Genomic DNA, 16,950 nt, shown 5'->3' on the forward strand with positions numbered 1-16,950 from the left:
CTGGTGCTCTCATGGGGCAGAAGCCCTAAGCCGCACACTGGGACTCTGGTGGCTACTAGGGTCTGAAGTTCTGACCTTCTCCATCTGTCCAGAGCCCTACCCCTCTCCCATCCTGAGGATGAAGCTGCAGTTCCCTTGTGGATGAAGTCTGCAGTGTTTTGTTCAGAGCTGTGGACCCCATTTCAGTTGTCAAACAACCTCTATTCCTCAGGTGTCTATAATTCTGATGTTCTTTTAAAGTGTAATCCAGCCACCCCTTAAACTTCTCTGTGTGAAGGGAAGCAGGTTGAGTTCCTTGTGTCTGTTGCTGGCTGGCATCTTTTCTAACACTTCAGTTGTTCTCCTGGCTATTCTCTCGAACCTCTCCAGGTTGTCAACTTCCTTCTTGAACTGTCAACACTAGAACTGGGCACAACATTTCAGCCAGTGTTACACTAGGGCTAAATACAGAGGTTAAATGAGTGTTGAGCTCCCACTGAAGATACCCCTCTTTACTCATCCATTGATTTCATATACCTTTTGGCATATACTGAGAACTCATATTCAGCTGATCATCCACCCCCAGTTTTTTTTCTTTTTTTTTTTTCAGAATCACTGCTTCTTAGGATGGCAGTCGAATAAACAAACTTCACGTTCAGCTAAACCATTCATTTAAGGATATTTTCAGGGATGAAAGTAACTTAAATTTCTTACAGGTTCTGTCATACTTCGGGTTCTTCTAGGGGCAAGTGTGGAGCCCATGTTTTCTCTAATTTCTTATTTCCATGGGAGGAATTCATTTTGTTATGTGCACCAGGGCATTTGAGGATGTGCACCATCAATATAAATATGCTGCCAGCTGTGGGCACTCTTCTAATCAGCTGGGTAGTGCCTGAATCTCTTCTGCATGGCTGCCTGAGTGCTCAATCTTACCAGGGTAGGGGACTGGGGAGAGCAGAGATAGGATAGTTTTTGTATGAAATTTAAGTATGGGATGGCATGTGGGGGTGTTTATTAGTGACTGGGGTATATATTGGTGTGGGAGAGCTCAGGGCCAATGGCTGCAATTTGTGGGGATCTCTGGACAGGGAGTAGGGGGTGCAGGAGACAAGGCAGAAGTGGAGAGCTCGGGGAAGGGTGTGGAGCCTGTGGGTGGGTGCAGACGTCAGGACATCTATTATCAGTGTGGGGGGCTTAGCGAGGAGATAGGGGCAGAGGAGGGTCTCAGAGCAGGGGGTGGCAGTGTATGGGCAAGGACAGCCCTGCTCCCAGCCAGCCAGCCTCTCACTGGCACAGTGCAGGTAGGTGCACCAGCTTACTTTCACCTCTGGGTATCTGTGACTAAAAGTCAAATAATGAAAGTCATACATTTTTACAAATTCCAGGAATTTCCTGTTCTGGAACTGCGGCCAGTTGTCAATTACTTTTGGTCTCAGAGTTTGATGACTTGCAAATTTCACCATACAGATATAATTTGCATAACAACTGTTATTGCTGTGGCATCTTGAAGTCTAACTACCTCCATTCTGTTATAGCTAGGTGATCATGTCTTTTTCAGGCTGAATTTATCATTTACAATTTTGCCCCACGGAATCACATGTAGTTTGTGTGGTTTCATTGGTTCTCTGGAATCTCTGTATTTCTGACAGGTCCCATCTCTGCTCACCACTTTTTCCAGTGTTGCAATTCTTCATAAAGGGAACAGTGGTTTCAGCTCTGTTTCTACTTTGATGCCACAAACATAGAGAAAGCCAAGAAATCTTGTCCATCCATGTGATAGACCCAGAGTCCTTTTAAGTGTGTGTGTGTGTGTGTGTGTGTGTGTGTGTGTGTGTGGCACTTCGGTGTCTGTCATAGCCATGGCTGCATCTGATGCTGGCTCATGACACTAACAGCACTGCTCCACCTATCCTTTCAAGACATCTGCAGAGAGTTTGATGTATTTCAACAAATCAAAAAAATGCAGCACTGGATCTGATGTGCTTTAAATTATTGAATTCTCTTTTATGTTTTGGCATCTATTCCCATAAGGTGACCTTGTGAAGGAGAAGTCTTAGGTGCGGTGTGCAAGCAGTATAGTTAAAATTTGAATTTGATGACAGGTTTAAAAATGCCTAGCAACCTCTGCATCTTTATGAAGCTGCACGTTCAATATTCAGGGCCATCTCTGAGGTGCTGTTGGGCCCAGGACAAGCCCCACACATACTTTGCCTCAGGGTCCACTCCCATTTTACTCCATTCCCAACCCCACAACCCTGCCCCTGCCCTGCATGTTGCACACTCTGTCCCCATGTCTGTGCCCAGAAGTCCCCATCCTGGCTTTCATCCCTTCTAAAGTGACACTGGGAACCAGTTGGGCAGGGTGAAGTGGAGTAGATTTATACAGGCTGTAGCTGGGTTGCTCACCTCTTTTAGTGCCAGCCCCCTGTTAATACCTCAGGCCAGGTATATCCTGTGTCCCCTTGAAACATGGAGCCTAGAGCAGTTGCCCCAGACTCTCCTATGGATGGGATGGCTCTGTCAAAATTTCCTGAATCTTCATTCATTGTGCAAGGTACTCCTTTGAAACTGGCATTTGGTCTTACACATTTTAAAGCTATTAGCTCTGGCAATGTCCAGGAATGGGCTCAGTCAGGCTTCATCTTCAGTGGCAATGCTGCCCAAATTATTATGACATGCTAGCATATGGCTATTTGTAGGTAGAAATACTGCTGGAGCTTCCCAAGGGCAGTCTTAGAAGACAGCTTCTGCCAAATGTAGAAATTAGTATTTTTACTGTCCAAGTATCTCTGCAAAAATCTAATTAATATATCTAATTTGCTTAAGAATTTTCTCCTGCCATTTTGGACAACAGTTCACTTCTTGTAGGCAAATAGAAATGTCCCTTTAAAAAAAAAATCAGTTTCCGAAGGTCCATATACAGCCACATCATCTTCATTTTTCTCTACAGTTAAGGAACAAATGCAATCTGACGGTTCTACTATTTTCAGAACGATGCCATTTGTTGTCATATTTTCATTTAGATCAGCAGCTCCCAAACTTTTTAATGACCCTTTTTAATTTTTGAGAAACCGTCATGCCCCTGTACCTCTTCTTTACTATCATCTAACCCCAAATTTAACAAAAAAGTCAATTTGTAATTTAAAATTTAAGAGAAACACAAAAAATTGGTAAGAAATTGTATTTAATATTAAAAGTAAGCACAAATAAATTTATTGGTCCCAGAACTTAGTTAAAATGTAATTTAATAGCAGAAACAAAATTAAGTTAATGCGAAGGATGATGTTACATTTTTTTCAGGAGTTGGGAAATCCTAAGTTTGAAAGATGAAGGTGCCCAACATAAATAATTTTCAACAGCCAGTCAATTTCTTTGTTTCATTTTAATGTGACTAAATTTGAAAACCTTTTTTTCACAGAGATAGGTTGATGAAAATGGAAGAAGCATAAGTAGTACTTCTTCAACTTTTGAGTACATTGGGAAATATTTTATCCAAAATTCCTCCAAGCTTGAGTTTTCAAAATTATTTTTCACACTTCAGTCATATTTTATTTTGAGTGCTTGTTCTTGCAATACTTCTGGCAATGAATCAACCTCAATTTTGAATGGATTACATGCTAATTTATGATTGGGGTTATGAGAAAAGCTGTCTGGAAAATAGGGGATGAATTCATCATCAAGGCAGTCTAGACAAAACATAATTTTGTTCTTCACACCCTCTGTACAAAGTTTGTGGAAACCTTAATCTTCAGTGAGTGAAGAAAATTTCAGAAAAGATTAAATTAAGCATCTGAGCTTGTGCTTGACACTTCCAAAGCTGAATTATTTTCCCTTAATGATTTGATGGCATCATGGCACACTATAATGTTTGCAGTGTTGTTTTCTAGCAGCTTCAAACTGAGGTTGTTCAAAGATTCAAAAATGTCCATGAAGTATACCAGTGAAAGTTGAAATGTTTGGTCAGTAAATGCATCATATAACTCTTCTTTCTTCTGTTGCTTGAGGAAAACTTCCATTTCATCTTTTAGTTTTCTTAATCTCAAAAGCATGTTATCTTTGGAAAGCCATCATACCTCCGTGTGAAACAAAAGACTTTTATGATCTATTCCCAACCTGTGCAAAGAGCAGCAAAAAGTTTAATATTTAAAGCATTGTTCTTCACAAAATTTACAACTTTGATGCCAAATGCAAAGAGTAACATACAACATCTGGAAGGACTTTAGCAGACAATACAAGTCTGTGAATGATGCAGCGAGTTGTGGTTGTGGCCGGATCTTTTTCTTTTGCCAATGTCACAAATCCAGAGTGAGACCCAAGCATCTCTGGTGCAGTATCTGTGCATACACCAACCAGTTTGCCCCAGGAAAGTCTGTTTTCTTCAAATAAATTGGAAATCATTTTCATAAAATAACATCAGAAGCCTTTGATGTGGTCATCAATTCCTTCAAAAACAGCAGTACTTCTTTCACAGTTCCATTGTTAATGAATCGAACATAGACAAACAACTAAGAGCATTGTGCTACATCAATGGTATTGTTCCACTGAATTGTGAAGAAAGGAAAAGAAAACACTCCTCCACAGCATGAATTTTACACTCCTCCACAGCAAGATCTTTCACCAGGCCATTAATGTGATATTTCATAGACTTGCTGGAAAAGGAAAAGTATGCTTGTTTTTTCTTGCTTTTGACACCAAGCACATTATTAGGTGCTTTCAACATGCAAGACTTTGTAAGAGTTTCTCCGATTATGTGCACTTTCTTGGCTTTAACAATGAGCAATAACAGTCCATAAGATATTTCTACCACTTTGGCCAACACTTAATGAAAAGCTCCAATAGCGTCCAGCTTCATAAGGTCAAATTTTGAAGTTTAACAGTTTGGTTCGTCTGTTAAAGCATGATAGTTCTTCGCCAAGTGTCACTCAAGATGACTAGGTCTCAAGGTATCATTTGATGAAAACAGTGTAGCATACTACACATTGAGACATGACAGGGAACCCATGCTTAATGTAGTCTTCATCATAATTCTTTTTCTTAAAAACACCCTGTGATGGAGTGGGGTGAGTGCATGTGTGAGACTCAGGCTGGATGTGAGAGACAAGCAAAGCAGCTCCCAGCGGCTAAGGATGACCCTAGGGCTATAACCTAGGCTGGCAGGTAACACCTCAGCCCTGAACAAAGAGGAGGGTGGAGCCGAGCTGTTATTGAATTGGGGGGCGGCAGTTAGAAGCTGAGGGGAGAGGAAGCTGGAAGGCAGCCAGCCTGGCAAGGGGGGAAGTTACACCCCTCGGGCTCCTCTCCCCAGGATGGGTTGAAATAACTGTCTCTAACTGCTGTATTGACACTTCTGTGAGAAAGTGGGCATCTGTTGCCTAATAAACCTCCTGTTGTACCTGCTGAGTGAAAGTCACTCCTGCCAGCGGATGGGGTGCAGTGGATGGGGACTCCTGAACCCCATCACACACCCACAATAAGTTCATTAAAAATCTATTAAAAAATCCTGATTAGAATAAATGTAATGTATGCGAGTTACTTTGATAAATTATTGTGATGTTTATTTACTACTACTATTATGTATGGACGCTTGCTGCCTTCCGTATAGCCCACCACCAGTCACCGCACAAGACCGACTACCTAGTCCTGCAATAATAGAGTCCCAAACACTCCCATGAGTGTGCTAGAAAGTTTGAAAAAGGTCCATTGCTTTCTACATCATTCTTTGGCCTCTGCACCAACCGAACTATTACCCCTACAAGTCAACAGGGGGAAAAAATGGCATTTTTGTGTGAAATTTGATTTTTTTTTTTACGGCAGTGGTATCCAACCTTTTTACACCCCAGCTCACTTTTTAAATATCCAGGCAAGCCCCAAGATCCCATCCCTTTCTTGAGGCCCTGTACTCCTCATTTCTCTCCTCTCTATCATTTGATGTCCCCACCCCTTTCTTAACTTCACTAAGTTGTGACAGGAGGCTCTGGAGTGGGAATGGGGGATTTGGGTGTAAGAAGGGGTGAAAGGTGCAAGCTCTGAGAGGGAATTTGGGTGCAGAAAGAGGTGGAGAAGGAGCCACTGGCTCAGGGAGGGGGCTCCAGGTTAAAGAGTGTAGGTGTCAGGTGGAGTGTTGGGGGGCTGAGCAAACCACAGGCTTGTGGGTGTGGGGGGGCAGGAGTTCAGGTTTGAGCGTATGAGGGGCTCAGGGCAGGCAGTTGTAAGTACAATGGGCTCAGGGCATAGATTTTTCAGAGTGTGGAATTTGTGGAAGTGTTGTGGCAGAAGACTGGGGGTGTGAGAGGTTCAGGACAGGGTTCCGGTGTATGATAGTCTCAGGATTGAGCTGTGCGTGGGGATGCAGGGGTGTGATGGGGCTTGTTGGCCAAGCTTCATTTTTAAGTACAACACATCCAACACAAATGTTTCAGCATTGTCTTTATGGGAGGGGCAGGTAACCTGTACTTGTGGGGTTGTGGGCAAGTGGAGGGGACAGTTCGACTGGTATCTGGAGATTCTGGAGCTGCGTGCCAGGTCCAAGGTCACAGGAAATATGTGCACTGCTTCCCCTCCATGGGGAGCAGTTGGGGCTGGTGCAAACCTGGGGCTTCTACTCCCCCTGCACACTCCCTGTTCAGGAACGCAGCAGGTGGAAGGACATTGCCAACATTCCAGCTTTCCAGGAAATGCACTGGCTGTTTGGGGAGGTGAAGCAGCGCACACGCTTCCTGAGATGCTGGCTGTGGTGTGCAGCTCTGGGACTTCCCCCCTTCACTGAAGGAAGCCGGCGCTACCTCCATTTTTGAAGAAGGTAATGCCAGTGTGGGCTCTTTCTTAGGGGTGGGAGGGATTGATGGGGTGGCTGGGTTGCCACACATCCCTCCACCCTGAATTTCTTCATCCCTCCCCCCCAGTTTGGGAACCTATATTTTAGACTCTCTGAAGACACCTGGAACTTTTTGTGTGGCAAATACCACAGGTTCTGCATCTTTTCTGGATCATGTATGTTATTGGGAGGTACTCATTTCCTGTGAATACATTTTTACATCATGCCATTAATACTTTTATATCTGGATCTATATTTTTGGTCTGTGGTATATATCCTTTAAATGAGAGCAAGCACCTCACACGTATTTAAGTCCAAGGTTGACTGATTGCCTTTACGTACCACCACAAACTCGTGCTTTATCATTTTCACTTTGTATTTAAATATCAATGTGCACTTTCTCAATACTGCAATTGTTCCTCCATTATAGTCATTCACAGACCCCTTTGCCCCTTCCACTTTTATGTACTCCTTATCCCCCTCTAATTCTGTTTCCATTATTGTATTTATCTGCTCCCAAGTGACTGTCTTTATGCCACATAAGTGCCACTTGTCAACATTTTACTAATTTTACCTGTTGATTTTCCATCTATCTCATTTCTGTGCTTAAAAACAGCTTATTTTTCACTTTAATATATGCACTCTCCTGCTTCTTCCTAAACATTTTAGTAGAATGATGGCATTTATTATAGTTTCTACAGATTTTCCTGAATGCTGGACCTCTAATATACTTCATACTGGTTGCTACACAACTGGCATTGTTTCCTGCCTTCCATGTTTCTGTCCTTGACCAGTTAATTTCTGTGAACATTTCCCTTCAGGTTTTTACTTGTGTTTCGGTGTGTTCTGCTTCTTGGCATTCATATTTACCAACCATAGTAACCATTCATAAACTTCCTCTTTATTGTTACACCCAGCACAATCTCGTCTTTAATAAGTACGTATTTACTATATGTGGGATTAACTTTTTGGTTTTACATGTCTTTGACAACTGCCTCTATTGACTCCTATTATTATATGTTCTTATCCTGTATTTCTCTCTCTCGCTCTCTCTCTCTCTCTCTCTCTCTGTCTCTTGTTCCCTCTCAAGTAACATTTTGTTCTAGACAAACGATTATCCTCAAATATTTTCACTATTTCTGCAGACCTTTCCTCTCCCTTCCCACCAGTATTTGCATGAAATGCATGGTAAACATTATGGTTTCCATGAGGAGCAGGGCTTGGAGCCTGGGAGCACTGACAGACACCTGCCTCTTTCTCTAGGCAGCCCAGCCAATTTTATTCTCCCATCACTGCTGCCACTACAGGCAGCTGCTTAGTCTGTTTCTACTTAGAGTGGCCTCTGCATACACATTTAAACCAGTTGTGTCCAGTGAAACACTCCACCAACATAATTCAAATTCTTTAAAACCTTGAAAGTACCTTTGCTTTGGACACAGACTGCATGATAAGGGAGCTTATCAGTGTCTACAATTTTAAACAAAGAGCAAAACTTACATCCATCAGCTTCAACAAGGATAACCCTAATTTATAACAGTATACACAGATCTGAGGACTCTAAAGAAGGTGTAAATATCAATGACTGGCCACACTTTTGTACTGAGTGTTTATGCAGTGGCATTATAGCTATCTGAGAAATATCCTAATCCAAGTGAATGAAAATGTCCTTCAGAGTGACATCTATACTGTCTTTTGCTTATGTTTCATCAGGAAACTGCTTTGCAGTACGACAGCTTTCTTTACAGAGGCACCAAGGAAGGAATTGGTTTTGAATATGAGAATGCTACTTATCCTGGGATCCAACTGTTTAAGGTTGCTGAATGCCTGCCACCCACCCCTGACTTCAGCCCACCCAATTCCCATTAACCATGTGCTCTCAGTAACTTTTCAGGAGCAGGACCTTGGTTACTGAGAATTAACCACATGCCCACTTCCTGTATTTTATTTTCAATAAAACTAGCTGTTTAGACAGATGCTCAGTATCAGATATATGGCCTCACATCAAAGCCTAAAACAATGAATATTGATCATGAAAACACAGCTCCATCAGAAAAATAAAAGTTAACATTTTCCATTTTAATCAGATCAATATTTCTGGCACCTCATTCCCCATGTCACCTTAGAATCCAAACAAAAACTCACATATTACATCATTCATCATTTATCACGGTATAATTTAAAACCAGTTCACTATTAAATACATAAGAAAATCAGGCCCATCCTCAAATAGATTTAAAAGAGAGGTGAATTATTAATGTATAGCAAGATATACATATAATGTGTAATGTTACCAAGCGTATTAAATCCTGTTTCATCTGAAACAAATAATTGCACTCAGAAAACTACTGAATGAACAAACAATAGGACTTGGGCAAACTACTGATTAATGAAGAGCATAGCAGTATGCCCCGAGCTTTGATGCAGTGCTATAAATCTGACTTAAAACACTTTATACACTTAACAGGACTTTGACCTCTTAGTTTTTATTATTCCTCCTCAATTAAGCTTTTTTGGGCTTCTGACTTTATTTGTACCAACTTTGGACAGCTTTTTATCCTGCGATGGACAGAGCTGCGAATCAAAATGTGAGGGAGAACCAATTTACAGTAATCGGGCAAGCTATGAAAAGCAAGCTATTTGTTTATTTAATTTAACACTTTGGTCCTATTGATGAGATGATCATTAATGGCCTTTATTTTTTTACAAATATATGTGGTTTGTGTTGTTGCTCCTCACAGCAAAAGGCAGGAGTAGTGTGCAGAGTTAGGAGGACTATGTTGCTGAAATGTGGATTTCTTTGACCACTTCTCACCTTTCCCTTTCTGAATCATTTTGATAAGATGCTGCTTGAGATATTACCCTTAAGAAAATTACCTGCTTTAAATACCATAGAGTGCAATGGATTTAAAATAAGATTGCTGTTATTACATTTACATGGTTTGTGTTTGCTCGAGGAAGTAGAAGTCAAAAACATTTGGCAGCATGGGATCCCTACTCAAATACACCTCTGTTGAATGTCCTATAGAAGAGAAAATCTGTTGCAATATGTTGCACATCCGTACTAGGTATTTCTATAGATTTGATGCATTCTTCTTCTCACAGGTTTTATGGAACTTCCTGCCTATGGGAGGCTAAGAAACAAAAATCTTCTTTGAGCTCATCAACCCCTACAAATAATACGTTATGTGTTATTCATGTGCTAAATTCATGGGCCTTAATATTAATTTAAAACAGACTGAAAACATACACATACAATTTGGGGAAAGCAATTTTATTTAAAAAATCACCAAATCATTGCATTTCTAGAAATGTGGCTCTTCCATTTAAAAACCCATCTGAAAAATGGCTATGAGGACTTTAAAAAAACAGAGAAAAGAAGGTGATCAAAATATTCTTGTTTTTATTTCAATCGTAAGTTTTACAGCAATGCTATGAGAGGATATTTTGGACATTGTGAATTGTGCATTTTGATATGGAGCCCCTATTAGTGGTGGGCAATCTAAAGACCAAGGGCTGCATGTAGGTCAGTGGGGCTCTTTGTGTGGTCCATGAAACATTTTGTTTACTGTTGCCCATGCACAGGATTGACGAATTCTGCTACTATTCATCCACATCCTTTTTTCCCACTGGTATTACAACAGTAACACACACTTGAAGCAAAGGCCTGTGAATTGAAGTGTGCTGATTGCTCATAACATCATGAGAGCTGTGCAGTCCTTCTGCATCCAATCAAAGCACTACTACTGTTCAATCAGTGCAGTCAGCAAATTCTAGCTGCACAAGTGCCATTAGCAAAACTTCCTTATCCTGGGATACTGCCTTGGTTATGACATTCTTGTGGCCCACTGAGCTGAAGGAGGGCCACTCATACAGCCTGCTCACTAATCTAGGTTGCTCCTAAACTAGTATCATGTGTCATACAGGATGCCCTCATCTTAAATGACTGTAGATTTCCTGCACACCCAGTTTTAAAGAAACACATTTATGATGTGATGGCTTAATTTAAGGTCAAGCAGAACCTTGAACATGTTAATCAAAGTGAATACTTATTGTCATATCTCAGTCCTGACATTTAAGAGAAATTCTTCATGCAGATTGGATATGTGACTGCATTACCAGAAGAGACTATCAAGCACAGGACACAGACATACAATGAATCCCAGCATATTGACTGAATCCCTTCATGTGCTTTTGCTCAAGTGCAAATTAGACTAAGATTTGTCCCCTTTGATGGTTAAGAACCTTTGGATGTATACCTCTTGCTGCATATTGATGTCCACAGTAAATAAAAATTAGAAGTATCATATTAGAAATCTTTTTTTGCTTGTGTGTTCCCTGCATTTGTAAGCGTAGGCCCAGCACTGAAGTGCTGATACATTAAACAAAGAAGGCTGATAATCCTTAGGAGTCTGTCAAATTCAGAAATATAATTTCATAAGAATGCTGTGATGATTTCTTTTTAACAGTTGACTTTTTTTTCAGAGATCCTGTTATATAAAAACTAACATTTTCTCTAATTCACAAGCTCCCCTTGATTTGTATTATCCAAACAGGTAATGCACCAAATCTGGAATTTAGACGACATTGGAAAACAAATATTTACTGCCAATGTAAAGATATATTCCTAAAGACAAAGTAAAGGTTATTTTATTTGAGAGATGCAATATAGTATGCACAGACTTTTTAAAAATATTACATGGGTATGTAACTTTAAAAATAGGTCAGGGAAGGAAAAAAGCCTTTTCTAAAATGTAAAGAGCCTGTTTTTGATCCCACAGCAGTTTTAAATCTATATATCTCCTCGGAATTGATTGGATTTACTCCTGATTTATAGTAGTGTAAGTTAAAGCAGAAATAATTTATAAATAAACCATACTTTCGTGAGATGTGCCCTGTAAGTAAGTGACACAGGAATTCCTTACATAAAATACTTGATTTTCACCATCTGAATTAATAAATAGTTGCTGCTTCAGCTAAAAAGATTTAATGCTCGGTCACATGCCATCCATGTGGTTTATAACTCTTGGGAAGGTTTGCATAGCCCTTTTTGCCTTTGTTGGGGTTTGTGATAAATTTATCCTTGCCATTATGTTAACTGAAGGGTATATTAAAACTTCATTGTGACTGTCATGAGAACTCTGTCCATAACAAACTTTCATCCTTATAACAAAATGCGTCTCAAATCTGTTTTGGTTTTTGCCCTGATGAGACCATTAATGATGACACCCAATAAACCATCCCAATCAGACGGAAAAGGAATAAATTAAAAAGGGTACAAACTGAACTGTTTCCCTATACCCAATATGTATGTGTCACCAACACATTGGTGACACAAAATAATTTTATCTCCACCCAAGTTTTTTTCGTGCTTTCTTCTCCCTGGATTTCCTTACAATGTGATCCTGAGGTTGCTGAGATGTGGTAGCAGTGACTGCTCCCAGTCTTATCTATTCTGTTGTGACAGGGGACTTGTTACTATAAGAACTCTTCCAGACTGAGCTTCTACAGTTGCAGTCTCAATCTTGGAGGTCAGCCACACTGAAATCTTATCCTCCTGATACCTGCTTAGATTCTTTTTATGAATAACTTTGATTTTGTCTTGGGATCAACTGTCTTCAGTATGCCACTGGAATAAGTCTTCAGGAACCGTAGTCATGCTATGCTTCCTGTACACTCAGTAGGCCTAGTATGCACCACCGTGGGCTGCTAATCAAAGTTACACAACTTCAGCTATGCGAATAGTGTAGCTGAAGTCAATGTACCTAGATCTACTTGCCACAGTGTGTCAACTGCTTCTCATCTTCAACAGTAACAAAGAGGTACCTGTGTTAGTCTGTATTCTAACAAAACAAAACAGCAGTTATGTAGCACTTTAAAGATTAACAAAATGATTTATTAGGTGATGAGCTTGTGTGAGACAGACATGATCTGAGGAAGTGGGTCTGTCCCACAAAAACTCATCACCAAATAAATCATATCGTTAGTCTTTAAAGTGCTACATGGCAGCTGTTTTGTTTTGCTTCTCATCTGGTAAAGCACCAGTGTTGATGGAAGTGCCATTGGATGTTGATGTATAACAATAAAAAAATCCTCGCTGGACTGATCACTTCTCATACATAAGTGGGTAGCGTAGACATGTCTTAGTATTATATAAATGTAGGACTGTAAAACAGACCTCAGTAGTTTAATCTAATCCAGCCACCTTACACTGGGGCTTGGCTAAGTATGACCAAGATCACCCATGGCTGGTGTTTATTTCATACATCCTTAAAAGCCTTTAATGATGGAGATTCCACAAACTCCACTATTAATTAGACGGAGGCGGTGAAAGAAGGCTTCTAGGTCACCAGAGAATTGTATTAAGTTTGTGGAGGAAGTGAGGCAGAAAGAAATACCCCGGGATAAGAGCGACTCTTCTGCTGGGCTGAGTTGGTAGCTGAAAGGTTAACAATATTGTTGGTTGAGCTGTGGTTGTTGTAGTGGAAGTACCCTGAGGTGTGAAGTAATATAGAAAATTTCTTTTTTCTTTTTTGTAAGTGGAAGTGTGTTTTATAGATTTCTTGTCTAGTCTAGGTAAACTCTTGTTCTGTGGGATCCTGCGTGGATGCCTGATGGTTGAGAGATTCAAGTTCAGAGAGTTCATTTTTAATCATCTTTTGTTTATTGTAAAGGATTTTGAGGTTAAGTTGATTGCTCTGTAATTCTCCAAATTGTCCTTAATCCCCTTTAGATAAGAACTTTATTTCCCCTATTGCAGTCCTCTGGATTCTCTATACTCTTCAATATGTTCTTGAAGATAAATCATTACTGGCTCAGAGATCTCTTTAGAAAGGTCTTTAAGTATTCTAGCATGTACTTTGACAGGTCCTTCTAACCTAACTTGTCTGTAATACTTAAATTTTTTTCACCTATTTTAGAATCATATACTACCACAAGAAGTCTTGTGGCACCTTATAGACTAACAGATATTTTGGAGCATAAGCTTTCATGGGCAAAGACCCGCTTCATCAGATGCATGAGTGGGGGTTGGTTTCAGAGAGGTATTTAAAGAGTGGAGTCCCAGTAAGAGGGAGGGCCACAGCTGACATGGTCTATTCAGCAAGGTGGAAATGGCCCAGGATCAACAGTACTTATTAAAAGAGGAAAAAACAAGTCAGATCAGACAGGGGGATGTGACCCTTTGTCATAGTCTAATGGGGAGATATTAGCACCGAGAGCAGAGAAACTGCCTTTGTAAGGTGTGAGCCACTCCCAGTCTCTGTTTAATCAATGGTTAATGGAGTCAAATTTGCAAATAAATTGCAACTCAGAGATTTCTCTCTCCATTTGTTTTTTGAAATTTTTTTGTTTCAGAACTGTCACCCTTAAATCTGCCACAGAGGCTAAGTCTACACTAGCCAAAAACCTCAAAATGGCCATGCAAATGGCCATTTCGAAGTTTACTAATGAAGCACTGAAATACATATTCAGCGCCTCATTAGCAAGCAGGTGGCCGCGGCACTTCAAAATTGACGCGGCTCGCCACCGCACAGCTCGTCCCGACGGGGCTCCTTTTTGAAAGGACCCCACCTACTTCGAAGTCCCTTTATTCCTATGAGCAGATGGGAATAAGGGGACTTCGAAGTAGGCGGGGTCCTTTTGAAAAGGAGCCCCATCCAGACAAGCTGTGTGGCGGTGAGCCATGTCAATTTCGAAGTGCCGCAACCGCCCGCATGCTAATGAGGCACTGAATATGTATTTCAGTGCTTCATTAGTAAACTTCGAAATGGCCATTTGCATGGCCATTTCGAAGTTTTTGGATAGTGTAGACACGGCATGTCCAGGGAGATTGAAATGTTTTCCTACAGGCTTCTGTACGTTACCATTCCTGATGTCTGATTTATGTTAATTTATTCTTTTACGGAGAGACTGTCCAGTTTGGCCAATGTAAATTGTAGTGGGGCATTGCTGGCACATGATGACGTATATTATATTACTAGATGTGCAGGTAGAGGAGCCCCTGTTGGTATAGTTGGTGTTTGGTCCTGTGATGATGTAACTGGCGTAGATATGTGAGCAGAGTTGGCAGTGAGGACTGTTGCAGGGGCTGGTTCCAGGCCTAGAGTCACTGGTTTGTGATTTGTAGTGGCTGGTGAGGATTTGTTTAAGGTTGGCAGGCTGTCTATACACGAGGACAGGCCTGCCTTCCAAGATCTGTGAGAGTGAAAGATCATTGTTCAGGATGGGTTGCAGATCACTGATGATGCTTTGGAGAGGCCTTAGGTGGGGTTGTATGTGATGATCAGTGGCATTCTCTTGTTTTCCTTGCGAGGCCTGTCTTGTAGCAGGTGGCTTCTGGGTACCCTTCTGGCCCTTTCATCTGGGTGCTAATATCTCCCCATTAGATTCTGACAAAGGCTCACATCCCCCTGTCTGATCTGACTTGTTTTTTCCTCTTTTGATAAGTACTGTTGATCCTGGGCCATTTCCACCTTGCTGAATAGACCTTGTCAGCTCTGGCCCTCCCTCTTACTGGGACCCTACTCTTTAAATACCCCTGTGAAATCACCCCACCCCCCGCACTCATGTATCTGATGAAGCAGGTCTTTGCTCATGAAAGCTTATGCTCCAAAATATCTGTTAGTCTACAAGGTGCCACAAGACTTCTTGTTGTTCTCGAAGCTACAGACTAACACGGCTACCTCACTGATACTACCACAATTGCACATATGTTCAGTTTTCTGGTTATCTAATCATTGCTAACCTTTTCATGAAAACTGAAAAAGGCATTTAACATTTTGGCAATTTTTGCATTCTCTATTATTGTATTTCCCTCTTCATTGAGAAGTGGTACCATTCTGTCCTTCTTTGCGTGGAAGTTTTCATTTCCTGGTAGGCCTTTGTAATTGAGACAGAAACAAGGAAGCCCAGGACAGAGCAGTTGCGGTCTAAGAAGTTGAAAGTCCTGTTATCCTAAACTAGCAAGCCTGGATCTCTCAGAGAAGCCTGAATAGATTGAGGCTTAGAGCCTTTTGGGTCTGGTGTTAGTGTAAATAATTTGGACACCTCTTGGTTGGGTCCTTCTATGGTCAGGGAAACATGACTTTGTACAGTCTTTGGCTGCATCTACACTACAGATCTATTTCAAAAGGACAGCTTTTGAAACTTCATGTTGAAAGATGGCCTTTTAAAACAGAGCTTTGGCACAGGCAAACAGGGAGCGAAGGTTTGACCCGCCTTTCCAAATGGCCCCCACCTCACTTTTTAAAAAGAGTGTCCATGAGTCCCAAGGTGCTCTTTCAAAAGTACAGGGCCAGAAAGTACCATGGACAGGGTTGCATGGCAGATGAGCCCTTCTGAACCCGCTGCCTGCCATCCCTTTAAAGGGCCACCAACCCCACGCCTTGACCTGCACATGCTGAAGGCCAGGTACTGTCCCCAGGCATGCAGGGAGAGTGAGCAGAGGAGGCAGCCTAGGCACCCATGGATGCCGAGCAGCTCCCCACCCCCATCAAGGCTGTGGCTGGTGCATTGGCCACGGTCCTGGCCACCATGCACCAGCAGCTTTGCATGGCCACCAGCGTGGCACTTTAAGTGGCCACTTGCGTGGAAGCTTTGTGTGGCCACTAGCCACCCTCCTGGAGGCTGTCCTCAGGGCTTGACATCCCCACCCAGTCCCCCAGGTCATCTTCTGCTTATGGGGCTTCCCCACAAGCAGCCACTGGTGGGACCAGCTGGTGCTGGAGGACCAGGACAACAACTGTGGCTATAGAAATTCAGGATGACCAAGGGGACATTCCTGGACCTGTGCTCCTGGTTCGCCCCAGCCCTCTAGCACTTTGACACCCACATGAGGCCAGCACTCCCACTCCAGAAAAGAGTGGCCATCACCCTCTGGAAACTGGCCACTCCAGACAGTCACCAATTCATTGGCCACCTGTTCAGGGTGGGCAAGGCCACCATTGGGGCAGTTCTCAATGAGGTAAGCCATGTCCATATCACACTCCCACCACATGCAGGGGCCAGGGGACACCCTGACAAAGGCCACCATTGGGGACTGGGGGGTGGCCTCCTCCAGGGACAGGGACAGAAGTGGGGACAGGAAAGGGTGGGAGTGCTGGGGGCAAGGGGCGGGGGCCCCAGGGAGGCCTGCCCTGCAGGGGACAGGGGTGTGGGCA

Source organism: Carettochelys insculpta, chromosome 4, assembly GCF_033958435.1.
Source record: "Carettochelys insculpta isolate YL-2023 chromosome 4, ASM3395843v1, whole genome shotgun sequence".
NCBI classification, from domain to species: Eukaryota; Metazoa; Chordata; order Testudines; family Carettochelyidae; genus Carettochelys; species Carettochelys insculpta.